Source organism: Cyprinus carpio, chromosome B3, assembly GCF_018340385.1.
Source record: "Cyprinus carpio isolate SPL01 chromosome B3, ASM1834038v1, whole genome shotgun sequence".
NCBI lineage: Eukaryota > Metazoa > Chordata > Actinopteri > Cypriniformes > Cyprinidae > Cyprinus > Cyprinus carpio.
The window spans coordinates 44,640,900-44,653,141 of NC_056599.1; the positions used below are offsets into that span (position 1 = coordinate 44,640,900).

A 12,242-nucleotide genomic window follows, 5' to 3' on the forward strand; every position below is an offset into this window, starting at 1 on the left:
AACGCCTTTCCCATATTAAAACCAGAAACTAACGCTCTATTTCCGCAGAAGAAAACTTTCCCTGGCTAACCAAAAACTAACCTTTTAAAAAATAAACGCTTTGGGGAACCAAAACTAACGCTCCCAGAACGCTTGGGAACCAAAAACTAACGCTCCCAGAACGCTCTGGGAACTGGCACTGTTAGTAAGGTCAAACCTAAATCATCAATAATGCTATTTCATCACCAATTTTATGTATTTTACGAGGTATTAATTGCATTTACTTCGTGTAACTCTAAATCGATATCTCTTCTAAACTAAGGCCTCTTCGTAAGACTGTACCGCAAATCTGCTGCTGTTTTATTGAGGGGTTTTGCATTGGTCAGAGTGCGGAAGTAGCTGGAAATGAACTAATGTTGGGATACAGGCCTAATCAAAGAGATGCTGACAAACGAAGCTGCGAGCGGTGAATCTGGCCCTTATACAAAAACTCAATAGTTCTTTGCAGTAATTATGAACCATTAATAACAAATTTAAATATGACATTTTCTGCAGTTAGTGTAAAATTAAGTTTAAAGATAAAACGTTTTTAAATTGCAATGCAAAGAGACAAATTGGAGGCATCTGGTGGCCCAAAAAAATTCAAAATTTTAGTTTAAAGATAAAACGTTTTTAAATTGCAATGCAAAGAGACAAAATGCAAACATACAAATTCCCAAAAAAATTCAAAACAAAAAAATTCAAAATTTTATCCATATGCCACGGTTTAACCACTAGATGCCTGTATGGCTGTTTAATAAGTATAGTCTAGTTGCTCAAGAGTCATAATTGTTTTATTTATTGTTATTATTATTATTATTATTTAAAAGGTTACTTATATACTAATGTTGATTTATGATAATCACATAAACATACTTAAGTTATTGATAATAAATTAACAGTGTTTAAATAACAAAGCATCCAAATTCATAAAACAAAAATCTTCTAAATAACAAAACATCAAATACATTCAACTAAAATCTTCTAATGGGTATAAAATACACAAAAAGAAATATATCAGAAAGACTGAAATAACTAATTAGACTGTACACGACTGTTTGAAAGTAATTTTAAATTAATAATAGCACTATAATAGCACCGTTTGTTGTTTTCTTGTATAATGAGATAAACAGCATATTCCAAAAGGCTGTTTTGTGCCCTTAAAGGACACTTTGGGAAGGGAAGGCCATTTGTAACCGGATAACTTCTAGAAGTTCATTAGTGAAGGGAACATGCAATGGTCACCTCACTGTTAGACATTTCTGTAATTTCTACAGTCATTTACTGTATATCACCCATTATAATACAGTAAATTCCCTTTACAGTAAGCAACTGTAATACCCTTTGCATCATGGGAATTTTCTGTGATGTTAAACCCCACATACAGAGACTTACTGTATTTTTTAAAAATTGCTGTATACTACTGTATTTGCCACAATGGCCTATTTGGCACCATTCTGTTGAGGTTGTTTTATTTTCCTAATTTCATACATTTGGATTGACACGATTTGCCCTATTACACCATGTCTACAACGTTGCAGCAACAGCTTGGGGCTGACTATAGACGGTTTCAACGGCAACATAAACAAACGTTACTGCGCATGCACGCTTTTTTGGCCCTAACTAAACTTGCGGTAGACTTCCAAACAGAATCAATAACAACAGCTAAGTAGTCCATCTAGAGTAGATTCTTTTTTGATAACAACCAAAATATTTTTTACTGCGTAAATCAGATGGACTTAGTGAAAATGCAGATTCATTCTCTGCCAGCAGGAGGTGCTTTAAAGCGGGAGAAACAAATTTCCCCCGAGCTGCTGTACATGAGAAATAACACTGAGCTCACAAATGCTGCTTTTATCACACACATTGCGTACAGATGGAAATGAAAATTACATAGGAATTTTTCTAAAGATAGTCTTCCTTCAGGAAATACTGTGATATAAACACCCTGTAGCCTGGAGCCCCACATTTTAAAGTGCAGTACGTGCTCATGTTTATTCAACGAAGCCTGAAAATCGGTCAATTTTGATATTGTGTCGAGCCCCACAAATAAATAAATGTATGGGAAACACATCCCACAGCACAACCACCTGAGCCCAACTTCAGTCTACTCATCACCTTAACTTTAACTGCGTTTGTAGCCAGCGCAATAGCCAGACTTATAAACAAACACAGACCGGAAGTTAACTTAGGGCCAGGCGCGTGCACCTGATGAAACCGTCTATACTGGATGTGTTACATCACTTGATTGGCAAATACTTTTTGCCTTTAGGTGTCAGAAACAGCGCGAGCACATGCCCGGTACTGGAGTGGTTATTTAAATTTTATGTTACTATTTTATTTTATGCGCAGTATATATTAACAGTTTAATACTATTACACATTCACAACAACAACACAACAAAACCAAATTCAATTTTCATTATTAAATATTTAATGTAACTATATTTTACAATTTAATTTTATGTTACTACTAACTATTCACTTATTTATATATATATAAAAAAGAAGCACCATTTTAGTATATATATATTGAATTTGTACAATTTAAATTAAATAATAATGATTAATCTGTGAGGATTTAATTTTTTAAGCAGATATACTTAAAGACTGTTGACTGTATTTTTTTTCCCCATTTATTTATTACAGAAAGCAAAGAGAGACCGAGGGAGTCAGAGTGGTGATCGTCCAACAGTAAAAAAGTCCAGACAAGAATAGCATGAGTGGTAATTCCATGGAATGTGCAGTGCATTGTTCATGTTAATTCTGAAGAAAATTATTATTTGATTCCGGTATTATACAGTGATGACTGTTCAACATGCGTGTATTTGTTAATACACATATTTCAGTGAGTGATCTGAGTTGTTCCTGAGGTAGGGAAAAGGGAAGGTATTGTCCAAGAAATCTTAAATATGCAACTAAACTTAATCTTAAATAATAATCTTAAATATGCATTTGGAAAGAAAACATTCCCAGATGATGTAGAGGAGCAAAGTGGAAAAGTGGAGGGAAGAAACATCACTGTCATCAACACAATTCACCTGCTCAACTCACAACTCAAACTACAAAAAATTTCACAGAAAATGTCAGAGTTACCTCATACAAAAACTCATATGATCAAACACATTCATCATAGTCAGAAGAAAAGAGACATGTTACCTTCAGTGTTGAACTTCTTTGGTGATCAGGCGATGAAGCGCACAATGATTTTGACTACTGATGATGAGAAACGCATTGCTAAACAGCAATCTATTAATTTAATTTTTTAAGCAGATATACTTAAAGACTGTTGACTGTATTTTTTTCCCCATTTATTTATTGCAGAAAGCAAGAGAGACCAAAGTCCAAGTGGTGATCGTCCCAACAGTAAGTCCAGACAAGATAGCATAGTGGTAATCACATGAATGTACAGTTGCATTGTTCATGTTAATTCTGAAGAAAATTATTATTTGATTCAGTATTATACAGTGATGACTGTTCAACATGGTGTATTTGTGTACATATTTCAGTGAGTGATCTGAGGATTGTTCTGGTGGGGAAGAATGTGTCAGAAAACAACAGAGTGACAAACTTAATCTTAAATAATAATCTTAAATATGCATTTGGAAAGAATTGACTCCTAGATGTGATGGTAGAGTAGCAAAGTGAAAAGCGGAGGGAAGAAAGATCACCGTCATCAACACAATTCACCTGCTCAACTCCATAACCCATAAACTACAAAAGTACCACTAGAAAACAAGCCGAGTTTTTTTTCCAGAACTCCTTATGATCATTCTGAAGCTGCAACAGAGTGATTTTAGAAAGAAGAAAAGAGCATGATGTTACCTCTGTGTTATTGACATTGCTAAACAGCAATCTGAAAATAAATTTATTCAAGAAATATCGACAGAATGCGGAGGACACCTTCAACTCACACAAAAAATCTGAAAATAAATTTATTCAAGAAATATCGACAGAATGCGGAGGACACCTTCAACTCACACAAAATACACAACGCTCTCAAATACTTCAAAAAGTGGATGAAATAATCACTCGTAGTTGGTTTTAAGGGAGAATAATAGATTTCATCACTGAATCTTAACTAATTAAAAAAACAAAACAAAAAAAAAAAACAGAAAATAATCATTAACCAAAAAAAAAAAAAAAAAAAAAATCATAATAATTAATCTTGATAATTCAAAAACTTAAAAAAATAACTAATCACGGAGGATCTGCAATTGAAACATGTAATAAGTTAACTAATTACCAGTGGGGTAATAAAATAATAATAAAAATAAATCAAACATAATATTTAAAACATCCACTATAAATTTATAAAATAAAAATAATAATAATTTAAACATTATAAAGCCTAAGCGACCCCTCCATTTTTAGCAAACAATAGTGTAATGAATAATTTCAACATTATAAACTTATTAACCAGAGCAAATAACATAAGCCTCAAGAGCCGGGAACATACATGAGTTGGGATACAGTTCTTTTCTGGTATTATTTACAATCTCTCCCGCTATACGCAGATTTAACATGAACGGGCAACTGGCTATTTTTATTTTTGTTTTTCAAAACGTATTCACCAAGTCTGGGCAAATGCCTCTATGTTGAAACTTTTACTGGGAAAAAACAACCCCATATCAGCACAAGTGCCCACACAAGTCCATCTTATCAGACACATGGATCTTCAAGCACCAAAACAACTTCCCACAACAGACATTGATCTTAAAGACCAACTGATCTCAATCTGGTGGAGCTTCCAGCTCTCAATCCTGCTTCTCAATCGACTCTCAGAGGAGGAAGCGAAGCTGGAACCTCCACTGTAAAGTCTCTCTCCCAGATCCTGGAGTTCATGTTTTCTGATTATCGTTCCCGGCAAGCATCACTCAACTAACGAAGAAAAAAAATCCGTGAATAGAGAAGATCCGGAAGATATTAAACTCCTGTGAGCACTTCATTTTGCTCTTCATTACAAATCTCCCTATTGATGAGCATGCAAAGAACTTTGTCAAATCTAGCCCAGAATGTCAGAGGTTAATCAGTCTCTGTGGGGGTCAATACAGACTGATGTGGTTAAAGGAACCTGAAAACTCCTGCAGGCGAACCTGCGGATCTAATGGATTATATAGACAGAACACCAAGACTGGAACCATATTCTACTCAGATGTGTAATGTTAAAAGCTCAAGAGAACAGAGTCAGAAGTGAAACAAAGGAGGACCTGAAGTTTTGTTCCTAAAATGAAAAAAAAAATCTCAAAACATTGTTATAATAAACTTAATTTCCTAAAAAAAATATGGGGCAACATCTATTTACATTTATGCTCTGAACAAAACATAAAGTACCATTCTACATATACTGTTTATATCAAAGACATCTTGGTTATACAGAGCAGATGATAAATATTTTTCTTATGACTCGTAGCCTATCATGTTTTGTGGTTTTCAGTGTCAAAAACTCCATAAAACAGGTCTGAAAACCGAACCACGCTTTTTAAGCTTGGCTCCCCTCTCTCAACAGGCCATGTACACCTACACCACTCGTCACCTGATATGCCAAACCTTGCCAGCACCGGGCTGGACCCCCTTTCGCCTCTCAGAACCGCCTTACCTCTTGCGGCATAGGATTCAACAAGACGCTGTACTTCCATTCCTGAGAGATTTTGTCCGCCATTGGCATGATAGCGATCAATGAAAGCGCCGCAGTATTTGTCAGCTCCCACATCTATGCGACGTAACCTCCTGCTCCATCACATCCCAAAGCCGTTTCATCGATTTCGAGATCTGGCGACTGTGGAGGCTACCGGAGGGAAGGCGAACCCATTGTCATGTTCAAGAAACCAGTCTGAGATGATTTGGAGCCGGCAGGACTTGGCGCATTATCCTGCTGGAAGTAGCCACTGTGAAGATGGATACACTAGTCATAGGGCGGCATTTGACATGGTCAGCAACAATGGTCTGCGTAGATCTGCATTTCTTACTGTAATGCTCAATTGGCATTAAGGGGCCAAAAGTGTGCCAAAAAATATCCCCCACAACTATCATTAACACCACCACCACCAGCTCAAGAACCGCTGAGATAAGGCAGGATTGATCTATGCGCTTCATGCTCCTTACGCCAAGCCCTGACCCGTACCATCTAAATGTCACAGCAGAAATCAAGATCCACCAGACCAGGCAACGCTTTTCCAATCTTCTGCTGTCCACCCTTTGAGCCCTGTGCGAATTGTAGCCCGCTTCCTGTTCTTAGCCGGGATACAGGAGCGGCAAATTTTGGTGTGGTCCCCTGCCGCCGCAGCCCACCTGTTTTAAGGGTCTACGTGTTGTGTGTTCAGAGAGTTCTCTTGCAGGCGGCCCCTGGCTGTAACCTGAGCAAAGCCTACTCTGAGTTACTGGGCTGCCTCTCTATCACTTCAAACCAGTCCTACCCGTATTCTCCTGGAACTCTGACATCAACAAGGCATTTTCGCCCGGCCACAACTGCCGCCACTGATATTTTCTTCTTTTCAGACCATTCCCTGTAAACCCTAGAGATGGCTTTTCGTAGCCACGCTATGTGATTTACTTGGATTAGGAACCCCTGCTACCAAGCAATTGAACAGGTGTACTCTAATAAAGTGGCTTGCAAAAGTGTGTATATATATATATATATATATATATATATATATAGTATTAATCACATTCAAAAGTTTTGTTTACATAATATATGCAGTGCTATGTATATATTTATTATGTATATATAATTACAAAACACAGTAGCATGTCAATGATTAATTCCATTTACTAATCACATATCCAAAATAAAAAGTTTATGTTTACATAACATATGTATGCTGTGTATATTTATTATTTATATATTATTACAAACACATGCATGTATACATATAAGAAAAATATGTTATGTTTATATAACAAGTATATTTGCATATAATATAATACTATAAGAATATAAATATATAATGTATATGCATGTAAATATTTATCAATAGAATGTATGTGTATGTATTTATATATAGTTAATAAACATACACACACTACACATACATATAGTATGTAAATGCAAAACTTTTATTTTAGATGACAATCATGATTAATCATTTTGATTACACTACTATATATATATATATATATATATATATATATATATACATAGAGATAGTATAGGAGTCAAAAGGTTGGAGTCACATTAATGTTTTTTTTGAAAGAATTCTTCTGTTTCAGTTAAACTGTGAGCTTAGCTGGATCAAAAATACAGAAAAAATAGTAATATTGCGATATATTATTACAACTTCTAAACACTAGTTTTCATATTTGAATATACTTCTAAAAAAAAAAAAATGCATTCTGTGATGCAAAGCTGACTTTCAGCATCATCTCTCCAGCCTCTTCAAAGTGTCACATGTGTAACATCCAGCGCCCATCACATGATCATTTATGACTGTAGAAATCATTCCCTAATATTCTTGTTGGATTTATTATGAGTGTTGGAAACAGTTCTGCTGTCTAATATATATACTTTCTTAACTATCCCTTTTTATCACCCTAATGTTGAATCCTTTATGAATAAAAGTATCGATTTTATTTAAAAAAAAAGAAAAGAAAAAACCACCGACCCCAAATTACTTGACCAGTAGTGTATATTGTTATTACAAAACATTTATATTTTAAAAAACATAGCTTCTTTAAATTTTTCTTTTTTTTTTATTCATCAAAGTATCCTAAAAAATATATCACATGTTCTGAAAAATATTAAGCAGCAGAACTGTTTCAACTTTGGATAATGAGTCATCATATTAGAATGATTTCTAAAGGATCATGTGATAATGATCCTAAAAAATTCAGCTTTGCATCAGTCACAGAAATAAATGATAATTTAAAGTATATGAAATTTCAAAATAATCATTTTTAAATTGTAATAATATATCACAATACTGCCTTTTTCTGTATTTTTTGATCAAATAAATGCAGGCTTGATGAGCAGAAGAAACTTCTTTCAAAAACATTAAAAATAGTAATGTTTCCAAACTTTTGACCTGTACTGTATATATACACACACATACACAATGTACTTGTATGTTAGGCTTCTTCAATTATCTATCAGCATCCTATACATTTGATGTCATCATTGAAATTTGATGTCATTCTTAATCATTGTGTATAGCCATGTGTATAATCAGATCCACTGATTTGTGTTCTTGTTTTTCAGTGGGCAGAAGTTGTCCAGAAGTTGATCGTCCCATCAGTAAGTCAATTGAATGATATGACAGCAACAGAAAAGTATGGATTTTGATGAAGACATAGTGTCTTTCACTGTGATAAATCTATTACAATAATATGTTTAATCCAGTGCACAATTAAGACTCTGAAACTTTTTTATTCAAAATGACCACAGTTTAAATGAGTCAATATATCAACCCTTCATCCAAACAGGTTTTTTTTTTTGTCTTACACTGATTTACTGTGGAAAGCCTGTCATAATTATTTGTATTTTAGACCAGACAGGATGGCCAGCAATGCAGTAGGATTACCATATTCATCCACACAATCACGCAGAGCCAAAGCACAAACAAAACATTGTTCTTTTTAGAATCAGAATCAGAATATATTTAATTGCTAGAGGGCCAAAAGTTACATAGTGTATCTTTATTAGGGTGACCAGGTTGACCAACTAATTGTAGCCTATTAACACTATTTCATCAATTACCAAAAGATATATCATTATTGTTTTCAAGGTAGTAACATACTAACTATTCACTTTAAACTGAAGTTTGTATGTGCTGTAGAACAGGGTCTTAACAGGGTGTGAGATTGTTTTGGACACAAATTAAATGTCCCCAAATGTTTTGCAGTCATAGTGTTGTAATTTCCTCACACATATATCTTAACTCTATCAAGTGGTGTAGATATACCCAGATATGAATAAATAATAACAAAAATAACTCAACTAAACAATTACACTTGAAAATGTCTCCGGCTACTAGTGCCGCCCCACAAAAAAATATTATTCTTCGACCAACAACAATCAATTCAATCAAAACATCAACCAAAAATAACTCACACGTTTATTAATAAACCATATAAATCATAATAATGAGCCTTTAATTGCCTACATATAGCGCTCAAGGGCACACAATAAAAGCTTGCCACAGCGCAACTTTTTTTGACTCAAGAGATGAAGTTGGCGACACTGATTCATCATCACCACAGTAGTGGATGCACATGTATGCATGTTTCATACGGATTGCATAATCTGAGAATATTTGTTTTTGAATTGGTTAATTTAAAGTAGACATTTCACTCTATAGATATATTTTTCATGTCTGTAAGGCAAGTATACACAGTTTTTAAGTTTCACGCTCAGGTTAACAGAGGACGAGACCACAAAAAGCACATCCTGTTTGCTTTAATTATTTTTTAAAAAAGTGCAACATTTCATTGTTATTCTGAGTGCACACAATTAAACATAGAGTTTTTACAGATTCGAAAGATGTATTACTTTTATTTGTTTGACCAAAAATGACGGAGTATTTTAAGAGCAAGTGACAGCACTGGTGCCTCCATCTGTCAGTTCAGCTTCAGCTTCAGTTCAGCTTCCATCGTTGTTGACTAATGAATGATAGAGAATGACGCGGCCGGCGTATTATACGAAGGAGCGTCCGTTAGGATTGCAGCAACCACATGTGATGACCCGGGGTTGGACTCCACTTCGTCCGCGGTGAAAGCCGATCTGGCGAATTTTCTCACAAATGCAATTGAGCAACTTTTTTTTTGAAAAACAGCAGATGGCACTGTCAGTCAATTTACGCTATTCTCCCGAGACCCGAAACATCTGTTTACCTTTTCAGGAAATACAGCAGACCAACATGAGTGGGGAACATGGGAGTTTCTGTCTTATTATATCTATAATGAATCATTTAGATGTTCTCACAATGCTACCCAACTACAATGTCAGTGAAATTCACAATAAGTGCTGTAAAGTTGTTACCATAATTGATTAGTTCAAAAATCAGTAGTGACATGGCTAAACTTTTAACTAGGCAGTCTTTCCCTATAAAAACTGATCCATTCTCCATACCTCTTATCTTCTGTTGGATCGCGGGATATAGCATATATACATACTGTATATTAATACAATCGTTCGACATTAAAACAATGCAGGGGCATAACAATATATCATGTCACAATATATTGTAATACTAAAATGCAAATGTATTATGGATAGTGACAACTGTGAATCAAAAATGAAAGCGTCAAGTATGATTTATTGTCATTCTGCTATATATGTTGAGACATAGCCTACAGTGGAGAGAAATGTTTGTAGGCTACCTCTGCAGTAAAAGTTTAAACAAGTATAAAACATCTCTGAGGGAAGGTGGGAATGGAGACGTCATGTCTGTTGACCAACAAATTGGAATCTCACTTAGAGAGACCTATCCACTTCAAATGTAAACTAAACAAGCCAGTGCACATTGGCATGAGATTATTGCATCCAGCTGCTGCTGATCACAGTGTGAGTATAAGTAGGCAGCCGGTGCAGCTCATATTCAGGTTTTTGCTGAGGAGCCGAGCCGGTGACCTGGCCACTTCAGCGGTGGTACAGAAGCTGTAGCAACGGGACGTGACGTCTCTGTTTTCTTCTTTAGGGAACGAGGGTTACAATATGTAACCGAGAAATTCCCATTCAGTCGGTCACTCTCAACGTCACGTAGGATGACCAATGAATTGGGATCCCTACCAAAGGGCCACAGATACTGCCCCTTCCAGTGTCCTGTGGAAGCCTCCTGCACCCCTTCTTTTGTGGCATAGGTTAGGGCACAACAAAAAAACAACATACACCTCCTATATCACAACACACACTCTATAAAACACTGAAAACTATAACATGGATTTAACACACACATAAGTCAACCACATAGGTCTCTATATATGGAACCCAGCCCTCTACCGGTTCTCACAGATTCATCATGCTCCTCCTCCGTCCCCCTGGCAGCCAGACGTGGCACTCAACAGGGTATACGATATGTACTCTCTGGAGCGGTTTTAGCAAGCCCACCCGAAGCTGGGGCCTCTCAGTGCTTCTACCCGTTTGAGGTGAGAACACAGAAGGATACCGGTTCCACACGAAGCCTATAGAATCTAGCGAACGTGTTGGGGGTCGCCCAGCCAGCAGCTCTACAGTGACTGGGGCCATGCGATGTCCCCCCCCCAGGTATCGACCGCATCCAGAAACGCACGGGTGGAAATGCATCTTTAAAAAGAGGCTTCTTTAAAAAGACATCCTCTTTTTTAGAGTTTGCTCTTTTAGAATTCACTCTTTTAGTGTGCTGAAACACACAGGGGAGATGGCCACCTTCAACACAAACGGGGTAGTGCAGCCTGATGTGTGCAATCCAGTTGACACAGGAAGAACCACCGCAGCTGAAGTGCCATACCATCAGCATGAGCTTCCAAAAAGTGTGCTTGTACTCGATTTGTATATCACTTGTTAAGCAGAAGGTCAGGAGCAGAACGATAAAACCGCTCGACTCCTCAGCGAAAACCTGAAAATGAGCTGCACCGGCTGCCTACTTATACTCACGCTGTGATCAGCGGCAGCTGGATGCAATAATCGCATGCAAGTGTGCTTTGGCTCACTTAGTTTACACTCAAAGTGAATCGGTCCCTCTAAGCGAGATCCCAATTCGTTGGTCATCCGACGTGATGATGAGAGTGACCGACTAAAAGGGAACTACACATAGACAACCTACTGAAAGGAGTTGGCAAATGTAACTATACAAATAGGCTACTATAATCAAGCTAGTTTAAGTTCAGGTGGGCTTTATCGTGATTCAACTATATAAATGTTCCAAAATATAATCTAAACCTTTATATCCCTTAAGAAACTTAATCATGATTTTACTAAATAAACACCATGGTATTTGTAGTAAAGCTGCTGTTATAGAAATAGTAACCTGCAAAAAAACTTGGTTACCACACTTTTACTGTAGTAAAACCAACTTTAATTTTCGTAAGGGATATCATAGTTTATTATCATATTTAATGTTTATATATAGCATAGTTTATATACACGTCTTGTACAACATTTAAAACTAAAAGTGGCTTGTAAGGAGATATTTCAACCAATATTTTACTCTGAATATCGGCAGTGTTTGCTCTGAATAATTTTAGTCTGACAATAGCCTGTTTGGAAAAATCCAACATAAAATATGTATCTTCTTTATTTATATATATATATAT

At 36.0% G+C, this 12,242-nt stretch overlaps 1 protein-coding gene and 1 long non-coding RNA gene across 2 annotated transcripts in view; both read left to right on the forward strand.

Moving 5' to 3' along the window:
- Window positions 1-3,643, forward strand: part of LOC122136660 — a 26,268-nt gene extending 22,625 nt beyond the window's left edge. The window contains exons 2-3 of the long non-coding RNA XR_006154300.1: window positions 3,342-3,383; window positions 3,527-3,643. This is a non-coding gene — a long non-coding RNA (uncharacterized LOC122136660). The remainder of the gene's footprint in view (window positions 1-3,341; window positions 3,384-3,526) is intronic.
- Window positions 3,644-4,912: 1,269 nt separating this feature from the next.
- Window positions 4,913-12,242, forward strand: part of LOC109055281 (GTPase IMAP family member 4-like) — a 33,195-nt gene continuing 25,865 nt past the window's right edge. Inside the window, exon 1 of the mRNA XM_042721444.1 lies at window positions 4,913-5,041. The gene's annotated coding sequence lies outside the window, so the exon portion shown is untranslated. The remainder of the gene's footprint in view (window positions 5,042-12,242) is intronic.